This window comes from Hylobates moloch, unplaced genomic scaffold, assembly GCF_009828535.3.
Source record: "Hylobates moloch isolate HMO894 unplaced genomic scaffold, HMol_V3 SCAFFOLD_8, whole genome shotgun sequence".
NCBI classification, from domain to species: domain Eukaryota; kingdom Metazoa; phylum Chordata; class Mammalia; order Primates; family Hylobatidae; genus Hylobates; species Hylobates moloch.
Window position 1 is genome coordinate 41,294,145 of NW_026652283.1, and position 17,669 is coordinate 41,311,813.

Genomic DNA, 17,669 nt, shown 5'->3' on the forward strand with positions numbered 1-17,669 from the left:
CCGTGGTTAGGGAAGGTCTAAGGGTCATGGGGCCCCCTGGGCTGCGGGGTGGTCAGGAGCAGGGTGTGGGAGACTGTGGACTCCCAGGCGCTGCCTTCACCCTGCCCCAAACACACCCAGGAGTAAGAATCAAGTGATGTCTTTGCCCACCTGGGCTGCCCGGGGAAGACATCCTGGTCCTGGGGAGACAGGTGAGTAAACAGAGGCCAGGATGCTGTCACTGTGATAAGGGCAGTACTGAGGAGAGGGACAAAGTTCAGCGTGGAAACCTGTGGTCATCATCAGAGTGACCAGAGCTGAGTCGCGTGCCCTGAGTCCACAGCAGGCTCTTCCCTGTGCGGAGCCTGGGTGGGGTGCGGCTGTCAGGGGAGCGGCTGGGGAAGGAGCAGACTCAGCTCCGTAGGGCAAGGACTGTGGCCTTGTCACCCTGGGCCCTGCACCTGGCATGTGGCCTGGTATAGGGTGAGTGTCCGGTCCTGTGGAATGGCCCAGTGGGCAGGTGGACCCACTGTGTTCTCCCAGGCAAAGCCCGGCTTTTCCTGTCTGCAAACATCTTGTATCAAACCCTGGAGCTATTTATTCCTTAAGATCTCAGATTTTTTTTTTTTCCAGTACTAAACTCTTTGGTCTATGGTCGTGTAGTTACTGTTGGTCAGGTCCCCCATCTGCTTTGCCTCCTGTCTGTGGCTAGTGCCGGGCCGGGGTCTGGGAGCCAAGGACCATAGCTCAGCCCGAAGTGGGGGAGCTGTGGAGCTGAGAGCAGGGAGTGGGTACCTGCCCCAGCCGCTAGCCTCCCTCCACAGACAGCATCGTTAATTCTTCATCCTCCCGACAACCCTGATAGCAGCCACGGTCTTCATCCCCATCTCCCAGATGAGGACAGTGAGGCTCAGAGAGGCAGCACCATGCCTAGGACAGCGCAGCCTCTACGCCGCTGAGCCAGGACAGGCCCAGGAAGCCTGACTGTCCATCCAGGGCTCCATGAGATGACATTTCTGTTGTCAGGTCCGGCTTTCAGGGTGCAGAGAGCTTTCTGAGGAGTCTGGGCTGAGGAACACAGGGGACTGAGCCGCAGCAGGTTTTGTGGGGCCATCAGCCATTTGCTTCCTACACTAGGGCAGAAGAGGGCATGGCCAAGCCTCTGCCTCCCGCAACCCAGAGCTGGTGGTGGGGGTGAGCAGCAGGAGGCAGCCGTTCACCATCGCTGAATGCCCAGTGTCAGGCACAGGACTCTGGCGGGTGGGATCTGGATGCTGCTTTTGTAGTTAGAGGACAGGGTGGGGATGTGGGACAGAGGAGACCATCTGTGAAGCTGGGGCTGGGGCTCTGTCATCAGGACAGGCTGACACTGGGCTCAGGACCAAGAAGAGTTGTCCAAGAATGTCCCCGGGGGAGCCGCCCATCAGAATGAGTCACCACCACCCAGCCCACATCCTACCTCCCCTGGCATCTCCTGGGTCAAGGCATGCACAGCCTGGTAGCGCTGTTGCTGTGAATTGGGCAGGGCCTACCCCTTTGTGTGACCTTAGGGAAGTTCCTCACCCTCTCAGCCTTGGTCGCTCCTTGTAAAATGAGGCGCCTGGTGATCTGTCCTCAGGGTTGTTGTGTGATTGGTAGAGGGGCAGGAGTAGAAAGCCTGTGCTGCTCCCCTCAGATGGTGAACCTAGACCTGGGCACTGTTGGCCTCCCAGCTGTGGCCCAGCCTTAGTGTGGAGGTGACAGGAACATCTCCACATGTCTTATACACATGAAACCCAGAAATGAATTCTAAAAGCCAATCAAAGGTGTTTGTACTCATTTTTAAAATGAAAAGTAGCGTGTGAACTTTTTCTTTTCTTTTCTTTCTTTTTTTTTGTTTTTTTTTTAAGAGGCAGGATTTCACTGCATTCCTCAGGCTGGAGTGTAGTGGTGCGATTATAGCTCACTGCAACCTCTAATTCCCGGCCTCCAGCAATCTTCCTCCCTCAGCCTCCCCAGTAGCTAGGGCTACAGTTGCACACCACCACACCCAGAGAATTTTTAAATATTTCTTGTAGAGATGGAGAGTCTCACTATATTGCCCAGGCTGGTCTTGAACTCCTGAACTCAAGCGATCCTCCCACCTCAGCCTCCCAAAGTGCTGGGATTACAGGCATGAACCACCATGCCTGGCCACATGTGAACTTTCACAGCCTTACAATTCCTCATTTAATTCATGTGAGACTGTTTTGCCAGCCCCGTTTCATGCACTCAGAGAGATTAAATGGCCAGCCCAGGGCCACACAGCACATCCAAGGTGGCATCCACGGCTGTGGATTCCAAATCCCAGCTTCTTCCCGCACCAGCTCTGAGCACTTCATGAAGACTCGGGGCGTCCAGCGCTGTGGGATTAACAAGCAGATCGTTGTTAGTGGAAGCCCAGGCTGTGGGTGGGTGCAGCCAGCTGTCAGAAAGGCCTTCTTTATTCTGCTGTGCTAACTGCACTAGTAGAACTCTCTTAGAGTAGCTTTAACTGGTAATTACTGAGGCTGGGTGGGGCGGGGTGGATGGGGAGTGGATAGACACATACCAGGATGCTCTCCATGTTTGGAGGCCCCTGGAGGTTGGTGGCCCTTCTCCTGCCTCAGCCTCCCTAGTAGCTGAGATTATAGGCATGCAGGCAGAGGCCACCAAGGGATCTAATAGCAGGGTCGCTGTGGTGTCACCGCCCACACCCAGGCTCCCACACCTGCTCCCGCCAGCTCCACCTCTCCTATCAGCTTCATCTGACTCCTGAATAGCCAGGCCTGGTGCCCCTAGGGCCCAACTCTTGATGGCAGCCTGTGGGACCCAGGGGGCGGGGCTCTCACAGGCCTCCCACCATGGCTCAGGCCTCTGTGCAGAGCAGGTGCTTTAGGAAGCCAAGCCTGTGTCGTGATGTTCAGAGCCTGCACTGGGAGGCCAGGGCTGGGGTCAGAGCCGGGGCCCTGCCTGGCCCGTCATCCATATCAGCCTGTAGACCTGGGCTCTCTTGGGCAGGACAGTGATGGAGCGGCTGGATTCTGTCCCTGATCTCTCTGTGCTCAGGGAGGGGAGAGCCCTGAGCTGGGAGGCAGAACCCAGGTTCTTGTGCTGCCTGGGCCCACCATTAACTCCTGCATGTCCTGAGCCACGGCCCTTCCCTTCCCTGGGCCTCTGCTTTCTCATCCATTCTACGGTGATGGCATCAGAAAAGCAAGGTGCCTCCCAGCCCTGACCCTGTGGCTCTGTGGCAGAGGCGCCTTCCCACAACACCGCCATGCCTTGGCCCCAGTGCCTCAGGCCGGCCCGGCCCCTCCTGAGGGAGGAAGGATGGCAGGAAGGACCACCTCTGCACACTCCTTCTGAATCCTTCTCCACCCACGTCAGCAGAGAGGCCGGTGCCCATGTTCCACATTGAGAAACTGAGGCATAAGCAGGACTAGCAGGCAGAAGTCCAGCCAGGATCAGAATGCAGGCAGCTTCGTTTTTGTCCTGATCCCTTCCTGAACCAGACAGATTTGCTCCTGTGGTCTCCGGTGGCCATGGATGGGGGTGTTGATGAACAGAGCCGTCTGGATTTGGGAGAAGCAGGACTGAGTGGGAATTCAGGACCTGGCCCGGGTCCTGCTCTGCCCTTGCCAGCCGTGTGACCTGGAAGGGTGGCACCATCTCCGTGGGCCCCAGGGCCACTTCCTTTGGTTCTTTACTAGGAACCTCTTTCATTTTCTCGTTCATTCATTCAGCAAATAGTTCTGTAGCACCTACCACGGACCAGGCACAGTTTTAGTTGCTGGGGATACAACAATGAGAAAAGTAAAGTCCCTGCCCTCAGGGAGATGACTTTCTAGTGTGAGAGACACATAATACATACATGAGCCCTAAAGGTAACTGTCGGGTGTGCTAGACAGCAACGCCCCATCTGGAAACAGGAGGGGCTGAACAATGGCAGGACAGACAGGGCTAGATTGGGGGTTTCTAACCTGAGACCCACACACACGGAATTTGCATCCTGACACTGACACCTGATCTCAGTGTGATCTGGGCTTTCCAGTCACCCTCCCCAAGCCTCAGTTTCCTCCTCTGTAAAATGGAGATACTCATCTTATGGGGCTGTTGCGGGCTTGTGTGAGATGATACCCAGCGATGCCCACGTGCCCAGAACCTCCGCATCTCTTCCTTCATTGGTATCTCACAATTGCTGTCACATCTGTGTTTAAAAGAGAGGAGACTGAGGCTCAGAGCAGTTAGGTGGTTTCCCCAAGGCCACACAGCAGGTTGTCTCCCTGCCTCCATGTCAGACACAGCAGCTGCCTCCACCCCAGGCCAGGTCCCCGCCTATCATTAGATGCAGTAAGTGCTGTCGAATTGAACGAAATGTGAATGTGTATTGTAAGCTGAGAAGCCTGTTGTCAAAGTATTTTTATTTGGGGGGGGATTTATAAAAATAATACATGCTCATTCTACAAAATTCAGATTCTGCAGAAGCATGTAACTTGGGTGCCCCTAGGGAGCCCCATTCCTACCAGACAATCCCTCCAGCAACTACTTTCTGATTGTCATTGCCATGGCCTGTTCTTTGAACTTCACATAAATGGAATCTTACAGTGCATACTCTTGAGTCTAGTCTTTGGCCCAGCATACTTCTTTTTCCATTTTCCTCCATGTTGTTGTATCTGTAGTTCTTTTTTTCGTAACTGAGTTGTATTCCATTGCATGAATATACATACCACAGTCCATCCATTGTTACGGACATTCGCGTTGTTCCGAGCACTTTTATCCACATCCCTCTGTGGATGTATTAAAGCAGGGGTTTTAATCTTGCGTGTGCCATTTGGGAGCTGTGTGATGTTGAGCAGCTTGCTTAAAGTCCTGAAACTCAGTTTCCACACCTTTGAGACTAGTTCAGTGAGCCAGCCTCCCGAGGTTGCATGCAGTGTGGCCAGCTGGAGGCCGACACACAGTAGGAACTTTACAAATGGGGGCTGATCGATTGTGCCCCACTTCTGTGCCATTGCTCGTTGGGTAGCTCCTTCATAGAATACACTTACCTCCATTTTTGCTTGTGAAAACTCCACCCACTTTTAAATGAAGGTGGGTCAGGGTTTCCATAAATCTCTCTGCCCCTACCCCACAATCCCACAGGGACAGGCTCTTTCCAGGCAGAAGCCCCACCTGCATTGCGTGCACTTCTCTTAGGATTCCAGTCGCTTTCTGCCTGTGTGACCCAGGGGCTCACCTAGCGCCTCTTTCTCCTACTCCCCAGCAACCCCTGAACAACCTGAGAACAGGACCAATTCTGACTCTTCCCTGCCCCTGCCCCCCACCCCGTGGCAGGAAGTTGAGGGAAAGAGGAGCCCAGCAGGAGGCAGGGGGAGCCAGGAGGATCCTGGGTCTGGTCGGGTGGAACAGAGTGGGGCCAGCCCTCCCTGTCTGTGTGGGGGCCGACAATGGGTGCTATAGCTCCCTGGGCCCTCCCCTGGGACCCCACGTCCCCACAGAGCCCTGCCTGCAGGAAGGTGGCTTCACTGGCATTCTCGGGCGTCTGTTGATAGGAGGGCCTTGTTGACGGGTGACCCCCATCCCAATATGTCCCATTGAACTCCAGGGCCACTCATTTCACACTGGCCCCAAGTGTGAACATCCACATCACAGGCCTCTAATCTGACACGGGCCTCTAATCTAACCCTGGAAACCCTCTGCCCCTCCTTGGCCTCAGTTTCCCCATCTCTGCAGGGTTGCCTGAAGGCCTTTCCAGCTCTGACCAAAGAATGTGCCCACCCCCTGCCTGCTGATGGGGGCTCCTCTGGGCTGAGGCACAGGGTGGGGAGGTGCACCCAGCCCCCCTCCTCCCGGAACCTCTTTCCCATAGGCAAGAGAGGATGTGTCACTGTGACCACTTGTTTCTGGAAAATTCCCACAGTTCAGTTCTTTCCCGGGATTTCACTGGAGGAATTGCGTCTTTCTTGCTCACATCTCCTGGGATCTATTCTTGGCCTTGGCAGGCTTGATGTGGTGGCGTGTGTGGGTGTTCCCTTTTAATTTGGGGTCCAGAACTGTCTGAGGCCTGGGCCGGTAATTATGAGAGCAGCACCATTTATGGAAACAGCCCTTGAAGCAAGCCAGTGATGAGACCGGGCTGGAAATACCTCAGCATGGAGCTCTGGGCCCGCCTCGAGGCAGTGCTGAGATTTCTGGGTGGGAGGAGCCCCTTCAGGACCCACAGGTCATGAGTCCCGCCCTCCCTTGGCCTGCAGAGGCTGTGGGGCCCAAGCCTTCTTTTGGGTCTGAAGTGCCCCTGCCCCCTGCTGTTGCTGCCTGTGGAACCAGCCAGGCAGGCCCGGCCCATGTGCCCCGGGCTCTGGGGGAGCCACTGTCCACCCTCAGGGGCCAGGCCGGGAGAGGAGGCAGATCCACAGCAATGGGAATGTCGGTGGCTTCTGATGGAGTCACACGGGGACATGGTAGCCACACCCAGACTGGCAGTGATACGCAGCCCAAAGGGCTCTGAGTGCCGGACACTGAGCCGCTGTCCTGGGGACAAGAGGCCCTTGGGAAGAAGGGGCCGGGGCACCCCCGCTCTGGGGCCCTGGAGCACGGCGGCCAATGAGCTGACATGCGAGCCTCCCATGTCCACCCACGTGGCTCTGTCCCGGCCCTCCAAGGGCTCGCTGTCCAGAGGAACAGCCGAACCAGAGACAGCAAGCCCTGGCATGGGGGCCGGGAGAGGCTGAAAGCCTGACCTGCCTGGGGTCTGAGGACTGGGAGGCTTCTCAGCCGGACTGAGAGGGACGGGGCCACCCGGGGAGAGCAGCTTCCAGGAGGGACTCTGGCGGAGGCGTCTGCAGGCAGAAGGCACAGAGGCCCGAGGGACAGATGGCAGGGCCAGTGCAGGGAGGGCCCTGGGACACTCTTCCTGTGGGCCCTTCGGGGCTGGGGAGGGTCTGAGGGGAGGTGGGACGGGTCACAGGCCACAGGATTCTGTTCTGAGCTGGAAGATGAGGGTGTCTTTTGAAGTCTCATTTTTTGGTCAGAAATAAGACAGATTTAGGTTGTCTGGGTGAGACTAAATTGCCCAGGGCACAAAAATAGCCAGAGCCCTTGTTGATGTCGGGCTGAGGGTTGCAGGGTTTGGCATCTGGAGGCCTAGCTGGTGGCCATGCCCGGTGAAGGCCACCTCCTGCCCACAGTGGCCTTTCCTGGAAGAGCAGGGTCCGGAGATTGCTTTATCCGAGGCTGCAGGAGGAGGCTGAGGGCTCTCTGATTGTTTATTTTCCCAGAGCCACAGTGAGGTGGTTCAGAAAGTAACCTTTTCTGCCTCCCATGTGCAGCTCTGCGTGGGTGGCATTGTCTGTCCTGGATTCTGAGCCAAGCCCCCCAGCCGGTGTGTCTCAGTGGAAGTGGCTGTCACCAGTCCCTGTTGGCTGCAGAAAGCTCTACAGGCGCACTGTGGCCCAAGTGACTTCTCACCTCCCAAGGTCATGGACTGTCACAATATTGGTTGGCAACAATTGAAGTTTTAAAGTTCTTCCCAAGTCACAGGGCTTCTTTGAATCACTGTGCTGAGTTCTTGGAGGCTGAGAAACAGGATTTCTTGGAGATGAACTGGCCTTGCCTGTCACTCTAACCTCCTCATACACCTCGGCCCCCTGACCACTAGATTCCAACCACACCAGCCTCCTTGATGTTTCTCAAACATGCAGAGCCTTTGTATCCACTGTTCCCTCTGCCTAGAAGGCTGTCCACATCTTCACACAACTGGTTCCTTCTCCTACAGTCGAGGGTATTTTTTCCCCTTACTTTCCATGTTTTAGACTAATGAATGGATCCCTAGCATTTTTGAAAGGCAGTGTTTCTCCACTACTGACAATCTTGCCTCCCAGGAAACATTTGGCAATATCTGGAGTTAGTTGTTGCAAATGGGGAGGGGAAGGGAGTGCTGCTGTCGGCTAAGGGGCAGAGGCCGGGGATGCTGCTCAACATCCTGCAGTACACAGAACAGCCCCTACAACAAAGAATTATCTGGCCAAAATGTCAGTGGTGCCACAGTTGAGAAACCTGTTCAAGGTGACCCGTGTTTGATGGTGAGGATGATGATGGGCTCACCCTTTATTAGATACAAGGTTGTCTTATTCTGTCTTGTGTTGCTGTAACAGACTCCCTAAGGCTGAGTAATTTACCAAAAAAAAAAAAAAAAGAGGTTTATTTTATTTTATTTTATTTTATTTTTGAGACGGAGTCTTGCTCTGTCACCCTGGCTGGGGTGCAGTGGTACAGTTTCAGCTCACTGCAACCTCTACCTCCTGGGTTCAAGAGATTCTCCTGCCTCAGCCTCCCAAGTAGCTGAGACTACAGGCACCCGCCACCACACCTGGCTAATTTTTTGTATTTTTAGTAGAGACGGGGTTTCACCATGTTGGCCAGGCTGGTCTCAACCTCCTGACCTCAGGTGATCCACCCACCTCAGCCTCCCAAAGTGCTGAGATTACAGGCGTAAGTCACCGCGCCCAGCCGAAAACAGGTTTATTTGGCATGCAATTCTAGTGGCTGAAAGGCTCAAGGCTGGGCAGCTGCATCTGGTGAGAGCCTCAGGTTACTTCAACTCATGGCAGAAAGTGGAAGGACAGTGCAAAGAGAGCATGTGGTGAGAGGAAGTAAGAGAGCAAGCCAGACTTTTTAACAGCCTCCCCCGCCTAGGGAACTAATCCATTCCCCTGAGAGGGAAACCCACCCACTGGCCCCCTCCTCCATGGCATTAGTCTATGAGGGGTTCATCCCCATGACCCAGACACCTCCCACTAGGTCCCACCTCCCATCACAGCCATATTGGGGATCAAATTTCAACCTGAGTTTTGTCAGGGTTAAAACACATCCAAACTGTAGCAAGGGGTATATTATCTGTACTGTTCACCTTGCTTTTTTCTTTTTCTTTTTTTTTTTTTGAGACGGAGTCTCGCTCTGTCGCCCAGGCTGGAGTGCAGTGGTGCAATCTCGGCTCACTGCAAGCTCCGCCTCCCGGGTTCACGCCATTCTCCTGCCTCAGCCTCTCCGAGTAGCTGGGACTACAGGCGCCCGCCACCACGCCCGGCTAATTTTTTGTATTTTTAGTAGAGACGGGGTTTCACCGTGGTCTCGATCTCCTGACCTCGTGATCCACCCGCCTCGGCCTCCCAAAGTGCTGGGATTACAAGCGTGAGCCACCGCGCCCGGCCTCTTTTTCTTTTTTTGAGTCAGAGTCTCACCCTGGAGTGCCATGGCACAATGACAGCTCACTGCAGTCTCTACCCCCCAGGCTCAAGCCATCCTACCTCAGCCTCCTGAATAGACTATAAGCAAAGTGCCATCGTGTCTGGCTAATTTTGTTTGTTTGTTTGTTTGTTTTGTTTTGAGACAGGGTCTCACTCTGCCTCAAAACAAAGAGCTAAAGTGCAGTGATGTGATCTCACCTCACTACAACCTCTGATGCCTGGCTAATTTAAAAAATTTTTCTAGAGACAGAGCCTCCCTATGTTGCCCAGGCTGATCTTGAACTCATGGCCTCAAGTGGTCCTCCTGCCTTGGCCTCCCAAAGTGATGGGGTTACAGATGTGAGCCATCACAGCCAGCTGGGACATTTTCTTGGAAGTACAGTTTCTGAGTCACAGCATGTATCATTTTGCTAGATTACTGCCAGATTTCCTACCCTAGGGATTGTGCCATTTTGCATTCCTGCCAGCAATGCCCAAAAGTGTTCAAGTCTGATCTTAGAGTATCTTACTCACGAGGCCTTCTCAAACATCACATCTAAAGAAACCCCACACTGGGCCGGGCGCGATGGCTCATGCCTATAATCCCAGCACTTTGGGAGGCCGAGGCGGGTGGATCATGAGGTCAGGAGTTCAAGACCAGCCTGGCCAAGATGGTGAAACCCTGTCTCTACTGAAAATACAAAAGTTAGCTGGGCTCAGTGGCAGGCACTTGTAATCCCAGTTACTTGGGAGGCTAAGGCAGGAGAATTGCTTGAACCCAGGCAGCAGAGGTTGCAGTGAGCTGAGATCACGCCACTGCACTCTAGCCTGGCTGACAGAGTGAGACTGTCTCAAAAAAAAAAAAAAAAGAAAAGAAAACCCCACACTGGACTGGAATTAGAGGTGCCAATATGACCTCAGATATTTAAAATAAAATACATATATATATATATACCAATACATACAGATGTGTGTTTTTGCACACATTAATGTACACACATATATTTCCTAGCTCTGTCCACTGAAAGGGCCTAAAAGTATTGACACTCCAGGACAGTGAGCAACACAGTGCCCAAATCTTGGTTTCTAAATATCTCTCCAAAAAGCAAAACAAAACAAAACAGAACTCCTTGCAGAAATGGCTGATTCCAGGGGTGGGGATGGAAACTCCCAGGATGCACCTAGAGCATCTTGCAGTGCCAGTTAGAAGTGCTCAGAAAAGGATGATGGGGGTGGTCAGAAGGACACAGGAGCCAACCTGAAGGAGCTGCCAGTGGCCAAAACTGGAACAATTTGAGCAATGAAATAAATAACAATAGTATTGGATATAGCCCATAGAATAAGATAAATACCCTTGAATCCATAGTGATATAAATAAATAATTAGGCTGGGCACAGTGGCTCACGCCTGTAATCCCAGCACTTTGGGAGGCCAAGGTGGGCAGATCATCTGAGGTCAGGAGTTCGAGACCAGCCTGACCAATATGGTGAAACCTTGTCTCTACTGAAAAAAAATACAAAATTAGCCATGTGTAGTGGTACACACCTGTAGTCCCAACTACTCAGGAGGCTGGGGCAGGAGAATGACTTGAACCGAGGAAGCGGAGGTTGCAGTGAGCCAAGATCATGCCATTGCACTCCAGCCTGGGCAACAGAGCAAGACTCTGTCTTAAAATAAATATTTAAATAAATAAATAACTGTAGAAGAAAGGACAAGTCTTCTTTCAAAAGAATTCCAGTTAATAAATGTAGAAGGAAAGAAGGAAATACAAAATCACTATTCCAGCCTGGACAAGATGGCAAGACCCCATCTCTACAAAAAATACAAAAAAAAATAGCCAGGTGTGGTGGTACATGACTGTACGTGACTGTAGTCCCAGCTACTTGACAGGCTGAGGTGGGAGGATCCCTTGAGCCCTGGGAGGTTGAGGTTGCATCACTGCACTGCAGCCTAGGTGACCAAATGAGACCCTGTCTCAAAAAATGAAAAAGAAAATCACTATTGGCTCATGTCTATGATCCCAGCAAGGTGAGCCAAGAGTTCAAGACCAGCATGGCCAACATAGTGAGATTTCATCTCTACAAAAAATAAATTAGCCAGGCATAGTGGCACTATGCTTACAGTCTTTTTTTTTTTTTTTTTTTTCTTTTTTTTGAGATGGAGTCTTGCTCTCTCTCCCAGGCTGGAGTGCAGTGGTGCAATCTTGGGTCACTGCAACCTCTACCTCCCAGGTTCAAGTGATTCCCCTGCCTCAGTCTCCCGAGTAGCTGAGACTACAGGCACACGCCACTATGCCTGACTAATTTTTTGTTTTTTAGTAGAGATGAGGTTTCATCATGTTGGCCAGGATGGTCTCAATCTCCTGACCTTGTGATCCACCCGCCTCGGCCACTCAAAGTGCTGGGATTATAGGCAGGAGCCATTGCGCCTGGCCCATTTATAGTCTTAACTGCTCAGGATGCTGAGGTGGGAGGATCACTTAAGTTTAGGAGGTTGTGGCTGCAGTAAGCTATAATCACACCACTGGACTCCAGCCTGGGCAGCAGAGTGAGACCCTGTCTCAAAAAACAAAACAAAACAAAAAAAGTATTTTCCTCACAATATTTATTATTTACAAAATGAAAAATCATGACATTACAGTGGAGAAACCTGGCAGACACCACTGTAACCAGGGAATCAAAGTTCACGCCACTAGTAATAAGATAGTATCATATTGTCCCATTCGATGCTCTGAGAAGGGCATATCACTTTGAAGGGGGCCTGCCCCTCCACACCCGTGGGTATTTCTCGAAAGGTGGAGATGAGAGACTGAGAAAAGAAATAAGACACAGAGAGACAAAGTATAGAGGAAGAAAAGTGGGCCCAGGGGACCGGCGCTCAGCATATGGAGGACCTGCACCGGCACTGGTCTCTGAGTTCCCTCAGTATTTATTGATCACTATCTACCATCTCAGTGAGGGGGATGTGGCAGGACTATAGGGTAATGGTGGGGAGAGGGTCAGCAGGAAAACATGTGAGTAAAGGACTCTGTGTCATAAATAAGTTTAAAGAAAGGTGCTGTGTCTCGATGTGCATGTAGGCCAGATTTATGTTTGACTTTACACAAACATCTCAATGCAGTAAACAGCAGTATTGCCACCAGCATGCTCAGTCAGTATAGTATGAGGCTCTTAATCTCAGGGTCATGGGTTCAAGCCCCACGTTGGGCGCCAGATGAAGGGGGGCCTGCCTCTCCACACCTGTGGGTATTTCTCGAAAGGTGGAGACGAGAGACTGAGAAAAGAAATAAGACACAGACAAAGTATAGAGGAAGAAAAGTGGGCCCAGGGGACCAGCACTCAGCATATGGAGGACCCGCACCAGTACTGGTCTCTGAGTTCCCTCAGTATTTATTGATCACTATCTACCATCTGGGTGAGGGGGATGTGACAGGACTATAAGGTAATGGTGGGGAGAGGGTCAGCAGGAAAACATGTGAGCAAAGGACTCTGTGTCATAAATAAGTTTAAGGAAAGTTGCTGTGCCTCGATGTGCACGTAGGCCAGATTTATGTTTGACTTTACACAAACATATCAGTGCAGTAAAGAGCAGTATTGCCACCAGCATGTCTCACCTCCAGCCATAAGGCAGTTTTCCCCTATCTCAGTAAATAGAATGTACAGCCGGGTTTTACACCACGACATTCCAATCCCAGGGATGAGCAGGAGACAGATGTCTTCCTCTTATCTCAACTGCAAAGAGGCCTTCCTCTTTCACTAATCCTCCTCAGCACAGATGCTTTACGGGTATCGGACTGGGGGTTGGTCAGGTCTTTCCCTTTCCATGAGGCCGTATCTCAGGCTGTCTGAGTGGGGGGAAACCTTGGACAATACCCAGGCTTTCTTGGACAGAGGTCCCTGCAGCTTTCCACAGTGCCTTTTGTCCCTGGGTACTCAAGACTGGAGAATGGCGATGACTTTTACCAAACATACTGCCTACAAACACATTTTTAACAAAACACATCCTGCACAGCCCTAAATCCATTAAGCCTTGAGTCAATACAGTACATGTTTCTGCGAGCACAGGGTTGGAGCTGGGGTTACAGATTAACAGCATCTCAAAGCAGAAGAATTTTTCTTAGTACAGATCAAAATGGAGTCTCTTATGTCTTCCTTTTTCTACAGAGACACAGTAACAGTCTGATTTCTCTTTCCCCCACACACTTCTGTGGTATTCTCCAAAATCCATAACTTCAATTTAAACATGAGAAAACATGAGACAAACTCAAATTGAGGGGCATGCTACAAATAACTGACCAGCACTCTTCAAAAGTATCAAGGCCAGGCATGGTGGCTCATGTCTGTAATCCCAGCACTCTGGAAGGCCAAGGTAAGGGGACTGCTTGAGCCCAGGAGTTCAAGACCAGCCTAGACAACATAATGAGCCCTTGTCTCAATAAACAATTTTTTTAAAAATTAGCTGGGCATGGTGGGGTGTACCTGTGGTCCCTGCTACCCCAGAGGCTGAAGTGGGAGGATCACCTGAGCCCAAGTGGTTGAGGCTGCAGTGAGCTGTGACTGTGCCACTGCACTCCAGCGTGGGTGACAAGGCAAGACCCTGTCTCAAAAAAAAAAAAGTGTCAAGGTTGAAAGGGAAGGAAAGACTGAGGAATAGTCAGATCAGTGGGGCCCCAAGGGAAATGACACTAAATGTATTCATGTTTTAATAACATGGGGTCCTAGATTGAATCCTTGACAGAAAAAGGATATTAGTAGGACAGTTAGTAAAATTAGAGAAAAGTCTGGATTTAGTTAACAGTATCAATTTCCTGTTTTTTTGTTTTGTTTTGTTTTTGTTTTTGTTTTTTGAAACAGAGTCTCAGTCTGTCACCCAGGCTAGAGTGCAGTGGCACGATCTTGGCTCACTGCAACCTCTGCCTCCCAGGTTCAAGCAGTTCTGTGCCTCAGCCTCCCGAGTAGCTGGGATTACAGGCACCTACTACCACGCCCAGCTAATTTTTGTATTTTTAGTAGAGACAGCGTTTCACCATCTTGGCCGGGCTGGTCTTGAACTCCTGACCTCATGATCCACCCGCCTCAGCCTCCCAAAGTGCTGGGATTACAGGCATGAGCCACCACGCCCCCCTAATTTCCTGGTTTTCTTATACTACAGATTGGTTATGTAAGTAGCTGTCATTAGGGGAAGCTATCAGGGAGAGAATGTATGGGAAGTCTCTGCACTGTTCATGCCACTTCTCTTTAGATCTAAATAATCCTAAAGTATTTCAAAATCAAGTTAAAAACATAAATAAGGCAGCCCCCACACTCCCTGCATTATTCCCAGTCCCCCTGTCTTTGTGTACTTCCTAGCACTTAGCACATAGGCTAATCTTGTTTGTTAACTTTCGTGTTTGTTATCTGACTTCCCTGCAAGCCTGTAAACCCCACGGGGGCAGGAGCTGCCCCATCTTGCTTACTTCAGTGTCTCCTGCACCTAAATAATGACTTGTGCACCATTAGTACTGCTTTAAAATGTACTGAATAATGAATTAATTCATATTCCTGGCTGTGACCAGGAAAAATGAATGAGAAAAAGTCAATATTCTTATAAAGCCTTCAGATCATGAGAAGGTAACAGAGTCAGGAACCTCCTCCTTCATGCCCAAAAGTAAAATTATGGGACCCTCAAAAATAGGATCACTGTTCCAGATTTTGCAGATGAGGAAAATAAATGTACTGCCCAGAAACCTTGCTCCAAACATCAATGGCTCCTTCCAGGGCCATCATAGAGAGAGGATTCCTGGCAGGATGTATCTCAGATGATTGGGATCAGGACATTGGCCGGACAGAGAATATCTCCTGCATGGGCCCCCCAGCCTATCTGAATCTGACAGGGAGCCCTGGAATGAACTTCCCAACCTTACAACTGGCAGCAGAATTTTACTGGGAAAACCCAAGAAATCACGTTGTGCAAACCTAGGCCTTTCCCATGAATTCCCTCCATGGACCCTCAAATCAGCAGCCACTGGGAGGCAGCAGCAGGCATCGCATGCTGTGTATTGAGGACCTGTCTAGAGGCCTCGAGCGCTTTTGGCCAGTTCCAGCCTGGTTTTTATGCCCCATTTCCCAGCATCAGACGGAGGTCCACGGTAGCAGAAGGAGTCCAGCGAGGAGTCAGGGTTCTGTTTCCACATGTGGGAACATGGGAGGAGATTGTATTTGGTACTTTCTGTCTGAGCCAGAACTGGGGGACCGTCCCAGTGGCATTGCTGAGGTGCTGCCGCTCAGCCAGGCATCTTTGGGAGATTCCAGACCTTGGTTCTATGGGAAGGTGGGGGCTGGGCATTCACTGACAAGGAAATGCTCCCGAATAGGGTGGGAGAAGCATTCGCTGGACCGTAACCAAGTACTGATTACCGTCAACAAACCTGGCTCTTCACAGGTTTCATTTGACCCTGTTTCAAAATGTTATTTTGCAGGCATGGACACTGAGCCCAGAAGGTTAAGTGCCTTGACAAAGATCAGGCAGGTGAAAAGGAGGCACCCAGAAGTTGAACTGATAGATTTCCATGGTGTATTTTCTCTCATTCTATACTTTTATTTAGAAAAAAAGAAAACTGGCCAGGTGCAGTGGCTCACGCCTGTAATCCCAGCACTTTGGGAGGCTGAGGCGGGCAGATCACAAGATCAGGAGATCGAGACCATCCTGGCTAACACGGTGAAACCCCGTCTCTACTAAAAATACAAAAAATTAGCCAGGCGTGGTTGCTGGCGCCTGTAGTCCCAGCTCCTGGGGAGGCTGAGGCAGGAGAATGGTATGAACCGGGGAGGCGGAGCTTGCAGTGAGCTGAAATTGTGACACTGCACTGCAGCCTGGGAGACAGAGCAAGACTCCGTCTCAAAAAAAAAAAAGGAAAAGAAAAAGAAAAAAAAAAGAAAACCGAACGTCTCCCTTTCCCCACCATGGCTGCTGAGTTTCAGACGTGGCCTCCTGATGGTCCTGGCTGGATATTGTCACTTTGATACTTTAAGTTGGAAAAGCAGCTGTTAACCTCCAGAGCCATGGCTGCCACTCCTATCCCATGGCCCCTGCCCTTTCACAGCCCTGGGTGGGAAGGACAGAATCCCCACTTCACAGACAAGGAGACTGATGTCACACAGGTTGCTCACAGGGTCAGAGCTGGGACCAGGAGCCCAGCTACTGGCCAGAGAATCTACCCTTTTCAATGCTCTCTTAGCGGCTAAAGCAGGGGCTGTCTGCCCACGAACCTTCACAGGGTAAAATCTGGGTCCCAACAAATGCTCTTCCTCAGCCCCAGCTTTTGAGAAATATCTTTTCTATCCAAAGGCACAACCACTGGCCAGCTCCAGACCCACACGGCTCCAGCAAAGAAAGGGCACTCCCTTCGCCCAGTCACAGTAATGCCTATTTCAGTGCCACACCCCAGGAAGTTTTATCAGTTTCTGATAAAAATCATCATTTTCCTAAAAAATTCCCAACTTCCAGGCTTGCCTGGAACAGCCAGGGGAGGCAGCTTCCTGTGCTGGAATTCCTGGGTGGTTTATCGATTTCACAAGCCCACAGCGGGGAAGTTTGGAACTCAGGTCGGTTCAGTTGAGCAAAACTGTTGAGTCAGCCTGGGTAGACCCCCAGGTCAGGCGGGGAGGGAGGCCACAGAGCATGGGCGTCCCCACAGAGCTGATGGGTTTGTGGGCTGTTCCCTCAGTCCTCGGATCCCACATGAAGTCAGCATGTGGTCTGCCGACAGGGATACCACTGAGCCCCAGGACCTATCCAGCAGCCCTGCTGTGCCCTGGGGCACAAGCACATAGAGCCACGCTTTGAAAGCGGACAGGAGAAGCTGGGACTGAGCTGCTCCATCACTGTCGCATGCCCTGTGACAGCCAACAGCATGGACTGATTTCATCTTGCAAATGGGGGATTCTTACACAGCCATGTAACACGGGCGTCTGCAGTTCCTGAACCCACTGAAATCGTCACCCAAGTCGTGTTGTGTGAGTGTGTTAGGGAAGAGAGCACACGTGTGTAGATATTCATGGGAGGAGGTCCAGAGCTCTGACATCAGTGATCTCTGCCTATGGGAAGAGATCGTTGCCTGCGTCACGGCATCTGAGCAGCCCAGCTCTCAGGCGAGCTTTTGCTGCGTGCCCAGCACCCTTGGGTGCTGTGGGACAAGGCAAGTTCATTTCTTCTCCGCCCTGGGCTGGGATGAGCGGCCACCTCCTCCTGCCCACACATGTCTGGCCCCGTCCCCTGCCCCGCACAGCTGTTCGCCTGCCCGTGGCTGGACCAGGTCCCCACCGCGAGGACAGGAAGTGCTCCCCACATCCGCCTCGGCCCGCACAGCCTGGTGCTTTTCCAAACCTGACTGTGGTCACTGAGCCCAGTAACCAGAGAGAATTTTTAAAAAGACTCACAAACATATCATTGAAATCTCAGTGTTGGGTTTTGGGGAAGGCACTGGGC

At 51.6% G+C, this 17,669-nt stretch overlaps 1 protein-coding gene across 1 annotated transcript in view; it reads left to right on the forward strand.

Annotated features, from left to right (window-relative positions):
- The window catches only part of BMP8A (bone morphogenetic protein 8a), a 38,123-nt gene that overhangs the window by 820 nt on the left and 19,634 nt on the right, over nucleotides 1–17,669 (forward strand). The window lies entirely within an intron of this gene.